Source organism: Psammomys obesus, unplaced genomic scaffold (genome assembly GCF_907164565.1).
Source record: "Psammomys obesus unplaced genomic scaffold, mPsaObe1.curated_primary_1811, whole genome shotgun sequence".
Lineage (NCBI taxonomy): Eukaryota > Metazoa > Chordata > Mammalia > Rodentia > Muridae > Psammomys > Psammomys obesus.
In genome coordinates this window covers 9,324,378-9,330,844 of record NW_026585580.1, presented here as the reverse complement: position 1 = coordinate 9,330,844, position 6,467 = coordinate 9,324,378, and the positions used below count along the sequence as shown (strand labels likewise).

Below are 6,467 nucleotides of genomic sequence, written 5' to 3'. Positions count from 1 at the left end.
TACAGTTCACAATTTTGGGGATCACAATGGAATCAAATGTCTTACAACATCCTTCTTTTTGTCTTTTAGAGGACTGAATAATAGACCTTTGAACATGACTCACACTAAATCACAACCCCAGCACAGCATAGGCATTTGAAACCAAAAGGGAGAGGAAACAAGCCATAGATATCTTGGAATATGATTTTTTTTTAAATACCATAATTTTTAGAAAGACATCATTGAAACTAGGTTATTCAAATTTTCCTCTCCATGTATATATTAAAAGTATAAAGTCTTCCAATTTATTCAGTTTGATTCAAAGTCTACATAAGAATTAAATAAGGGCTTTCTGGGCCTGGCCTGGCAGGAAGTACTGTCATGGGGGTTGACATTCCACCACAACAAGGACCAAACAGCAAGGTTTGGCACAAGGAGCCCAAGGGCCAGGACGTCTACCTGTGGCTGCTGGTCACGCTGTACAGGTTTCTGGCCAGACGAACCAACTCTGCCTTCATTCAGGGTGTGCTGAAAAGGTTATTCTTGAGCCGAGCTAACTGGCCACCTCTGTCCCTGTCACGCATGATCCTGGAAGTGCCCAAGCTGAAAGTGTGTGCACTGCAAGTGAGCAGCCATGCCTGAAGTCGCGTTCCTCAAGGGTTGGGGTAAGATCCTCACCTTCGAGCTCCATGCTCCTGTGTGGTCCTCAGAAGGGCCAAGAGGTGTACTGGCATTTTGGCAAGGCCTCAGGAATCATACACAGCCAAATCAAACCCTATTTCCGCGCTCCAAGGGCCGGAAGTTCGAGCTTGCCAGAGGCCGAGGGACCTCTATCTGGCTCAGTGAGGAAAGCGCCTGCCATGAGCGCGTGAGGACTTGAGTTGGATCCCTGTCTCTCACATCCAGGTGTGGTAGCTGGTGCCTGTAAACAAAGCGAAGATGAGGCTCACAGGGCTGTCCACCCCACCAAACTGGTGAGCGCTTTTAGATTCACATCTCACTTGTAATAACACAATGAGTTGAGGTTTCGTGTACTTATTCGCTTATCTGTGTTATGGGTGAAAGATCCCCAGAGGGTATCTTCCGTCAGAGAGACCCCCTCCCAAGGAACAACGAGTTCATTCGGATGCAAACAGCAAGAGGCTTTTATTTTGATACACGGGTACCCGGGGCAAAAAGTCATTCGGGAGACTTCCGCGCCCCCCAGGTAGGAAGCTGGGGTTTTTATAGGGTTTTAGAGCAGAAGCACTGGTACAGAAGCGAGAAGCATGGTTACAGGGGGCTGATTGGTACGTTTACATGAGACCACGATTTGCGTCAAAGTTTGGCAGGGGCACCAAGATTCCAGGAACTGGGTGGTCAAGGGGGTTAGGATGACCCCTTGACGTGGCCCGCCACCTGTTATTTTGTTTTTCTCTATCTTAACTGAAACAGTCTCACAGATATCCATGAGGGTGATTAACACAAACTGTTTTTAGTATGACTAGGGCAGCCTGACCACAGATATCCCAAGTGGGTGACACAGCTAGGATTTCTCAGTAATTTTCCAGTTTCTCATCTGGCCTTCAGAGTTTTACAAAACAGTGGTGTCCCACAAAATGGCGTTAGCTATGTTTAACTTAGTGTGAGGCTGGGGTCTTTCAATGGGGAGGTTACATTGGCCATGGCACACACATTGCAGGGGTCCAGAATCACATTAGTGAGTTGCTGTTCTCCCTCCACCACATTGGTACCAAAGATGAAGCTGTCAGGATTGGCAATGGGCTCTTTTATGAGCCGAACCGTTTCAGTGACCCCAACAAGATTTGCTTTGGTGTCTGGGCCTGTAGTCCAGTTGATAGAATACTTGAGTATCATATAAAAAGTCCTGGGTTTGGGCCCCAGAACCACATAAAGCAAGGAGTGGTGCCATAAGCCTAACACTTGAGAGGTAGGGGCAGGAAGATCATAAATCTTAGGTCATCCTCCCCTGTATAGTGAGTTTGAGACCAATCTGGACTATGTGAGACACTCTCTTAAACAACAAAGCAAAGAGGCAGGAGTAGAGAGATAGGTCAGCTGTTAGGAAGACCTGGTTTCAAATCCTAGTACCCACAGTCAGGTGGCTCACAGACACTAGTAATTCCAGGTCCAGGAGAATATGACAACCTCTCGCTTCTACGGCCCCTACACACATGTGGTATACCCTCACATACACATACATGAAAATGGGAAATTTATGTTACATTTAAACATAACTTCAAATTTCTTACAATGATCCCTTGCCCATTCATATCATAGCTAGAAAATAAGCTGAACAGTGCTATGATTCCATGCCAACAAAACTGAGTGAAAAAAATTAAGTCTATAAGCTAACTCATCGCATAGGTTTGCATCATTTTTAAATAAGGTCCTTCCACGTGTTAACCATTTCACTATAAAAGAATAGGCTTTCACTACAAAAGAATAGGCTTTCATGGAGTGACATATTGATTTTTTTTTCTAGTTATTTTCATCAGCTTGAGATATGACGTGGCATTCAAGAACGTATCACTTTTAATTTTATTTATGAAACACAGAAGACAAAACATGTTCCTTGAATAAATGTATGTGTCAAAAAAGAAATTACCCAGTTCCCGGCTCCCATTTTCAAATAAGCCTGTCCATCAGATTTGTCTCTGCTTCTCTGTCAGTCCCCGGGGAATCCATACTCGAATCCCAGCTCTGACAGATGACCTGGATGGGATGAGGGCAGCACTCTTTATTCTAGTGACAAAGGGGAATGGCTGAGCCTCCGGGGGGTTGGAGATGGAGTGGATATTCTACAAAGGGCAAACAGCTACAGCTGCAAGAAGAATCCTAAAACTAGTTCCTATCTGTGCCAGCTAGTTTCATGATAACTTGATACAAACTTGAGTCCTTTGGGAAACAAGAACTTCGGTTAAGGAAACATCCCCATGAGAGTGGCCTGTCGGCAGACCTGTGGGATTTTCTTGGTTGATAGCTGCTGTGGAAAGGCCCACTTCACTTGGGGTGGTGTCAACCCTGGGCAGGTGGCCCTAAGTTGTACAAAATGAAAACTGAGCAAGCCAGGCTGTGAAAGCCAATAAGGAGCATTTCTCCATGGCCTCTGCTTCAGTTCTTGCTTCCAAGTTCCTGCCCCAACTCCCTTAGTAATAGAGAGTGACCTCAGCATTGTAAGGTAAAATAAACCCTTTCCCTCCCCAGGTTGCTCTTGACCACGATGTTGTGTTACAACAATAGAAACCATAGCTAAGACACAATCCTCTGCTTACTCTCTTAAACTCTCTTCTACATGATGAGAGAGGATGTGCTAATGCAATTAAAACTATAGTTTGAATATATAGAGATTATATAGGTGGCCTAACCCAACTGCAGGAGACATTTGAAATCAGTTTCCTCCGACTATCAGCAGCAAGAAGGCAACTGAGAGAGACTGAAAGCCATCAGAAGGAACAAGTCCTACCTGAAGATAGAGGAGGCCACAAGACGGGCAATGAGAGCAGCCGAAAGAATTTAAAAGGTCATTTTTTGGTCAAGTTTTTATATCATAGCCCAGCCCAAAATCAAAACTTCAATTTTAGCCAAAAAATTGGCACATCGCTCTCTGCAGCCCCACCTCCCACCCCCTGGCCCAGATTTTTTGGCTCTGTTGCTCTCCTTGTGGAGCTCCTGTCCCCTCCAGGTCTTTCTATCTCCCCCTTCTTTCGTAAGATTCTCTGCACTCTGCCCAAAATTTGGCTATGAATCTCAACATCTGCTTTGATACTCTGCTGGACAGAGTCTCCCAGAGACCCTCTGAGGTAGGCTCCTGTCCTGTTCCTTGTGTTCTTCTATTTTTCAATGTCCATCTTGATTGCCATTCTGAATGAGGATTAAGCCTCTTCCCTAGGGTCCTCCTTGTTCTTTAGCTTCTTTAGAACTATAGATTTTAGTAAGTAATATAGTATCCTATATTATATGGCTAATATTCACTTATAAGTGAGTATATAACATGTGTGTCTTTCTGCTTCTGGGTTACCTCACTCAGGAAGATCTTTTCTAGTTCCCACCATTTGCCTGCAAATTTCATAATTTCCTTGTTTTTAATTGCTGAGTAGTATTCCATTGTATAAATGTACCACAATTTCTGTGTCCATTCCTTAGAAAGAGGGACATATAGGTTGTTCCTAGATTCTGGCTATTATGAATAAAGCTGCTATGAACACAGTTGAGCAAAGGTTCTTGTTGAATGGTTGAGCATCTTTGGGATATATGCTCAGGTGTGGTATAGCTGGATCTTGAGGTAGCACAATTCCTAATTTCCTGAGAAAGCACCAGATTGATTTCCAAAGTGGTTGTACAAGTTTACATTCCCTCCAGTAATGGAGGAAGGTTCCCCTTTCTCTACATCCTCTCCAACATGTGCTGTCCCTTGAGTTTTTGATCTTAGCCATTCTGATAGTGTAAGGTGAAATCTCAGGGTCGTTTTGATTTGCATTTCCCTGATAACTAAAGGCTGTGAGCATTTCTTTAAGTGTTTCTCTGCCATTCAATACTGCTCTATTGAGAATTCTTTGTTTAGCTCTGTACACCATTTTTAAATTGTATTATTTATTTTGTTGGTATTTAATCTGATTTTTAATCTTACTGTTCTTTTGCTTTTATTTCAATTTTGCACTTTATGATTTTATTTGTATGTATTTACATGTGGGGGTTTGGGAAATTTTTTATTCTATCTTTATTTAAGGTATTTTGTTTTGCTTTTTATTTGCCTGTTTGTTTTCTGAAGAGAAAGAGAAAGAAGGACTGAATTGAGTAGGTGGGTAGGTGGGAGGATCTTGAAGGTGATGGGAAAGGGTAAACCAGGATCAAAATATATTGAATTAATCTTCAGTAAAATAAATAGTAATTGATAGAGACCAGCAAAAGACCGTGAGCTGTGTATTTCCAGAACACTGAGCACATAGAGTTATTGCATTGGTGTGTACTCTAAATAGGACATGGAGAAGGCTCTAAAACCCTCCCTGTAACTCACCTTATTAAGCAGTTGCCTGCTTACCTGTATCCTTTGCTGCACCCTTTCTAATAAGCTGACAAGCCTGCGTCTTCCTAAGATCTAGGAACCACTTCTGGCAGGCAGTTGAATACAAGCAGGCAACACTGATGTGTGGTGAGAGAAAAAAAAAAAAAAAAGATGGATCTAACATCTGGTATCAATATCAGGAATTCAGAGTGCAGACAGAGTATAAAAGAAAGCGCCTTTTATAGAACAAGCCAGCATTCACATTCCCTTTTCAAAACTCCTTTATTTCAAGAATTTTGAATCTTTAAAACAAATCAGCAATAAAATAATGTTATTTTGATTTTACATCAATTTGTACGGTAGCTGGGGGAAACTGACTTCTTTACAATTTGTAGTGGTATTTTAACGATATTGTTCTCCATTCGAGTCATCTGTGTTCCTTAGTTAAGTTGAGTGGTTTTATTTGTTGATCAGATACACAATTTTGAGTTGGTGAGATGGCTCAGTAAATCGAAGTGCCTGCCACACAACCCCAACAACCTTGACTTGATTCCCAGAACTGATGTGAAATATGCTGTGGTACCTGTCTGTAATCCCAGACGTTTTACTCATATGGTAAGACGGGAAGCAGAAACAGGAGACTTGGCTAGAAGCCGTAGCAAGAGTGACCCTGCCTCCGAACCAAGGTGGAAGGGAAAAGAACCAACTCCTGAAAAGGTGTCCTCTGACCTCTACAAAAGAGCCTTGGTGCATACACCTGCATGCCCACCCACCCATACCCATCCCACGCACTAAATGAAATAAATCGTAATGCCATTTATTTTCTGCTTCTCCTTCATTTCTACTCCATCATCCGTCATCTTGCAGTTCGTGTCCTACTTCATTCATGCGCTCATTTTTTCCCCCTGTATGGATTTTTTCAATGGGACATAAAATCTAGGAAGGTCTCTAGATAAGGGGATGTTTTGTTTTATTTTGTTTTCACAGTTGATGACACATGATTCATTGAAATTAAATGAGATAACTGATGCTAAAGTCCTGTGAAAATCTGGGAAAGTTACAAAGTAAATTTGTGTTCTTTTGTCCAATTAGTCACTAAGTGAAAATGTGCAAGCTGCGTGACTCACAGTGCTTGAGAAGCCTCTTCAATAAATGGTAACTCATTAAGAATCTGAAATACCTGCCGAGTCATATGTGACTCACACAGCACAGCCCATTAGTCAGGAATGACTTGCAGGGAGCTATTCCTAGTATTAGAAAAATGTTAACTATGGGGATGAAAAATAAGGTGGAAAACTAAGCCTCTAGTTCTTGATACCCCCAAACACTGAAGCAAAAGCTTTTTCCTCCAGTTCCCAAAGATCAAACACAACCATCTGTCCATAATAGAAGATAATAAATGACTCAGTCCTTCACTATTAGGCAAGAGCTAAAGGCGGCAGCTCAGGAGAATAAGTTTAGGCCTCCATGCCCTGAGCAAACT

The 6,467-nt window shown here is 42.3% G+C and overlaps 1 pseudogene; it reads left to right on the top strand.

Moving 5' to 3' along the window:
* Nucleotides 1–360: 360 nt before the first annotated feature.
* On the top strand, nt 361–859 carry LOC129677263 (60S ribosomal protein L18-like; annotated as a pseudogene).
* The last annotated feature ends 5,608 nt before the right edge of the window (nt 860–6,467 follow it).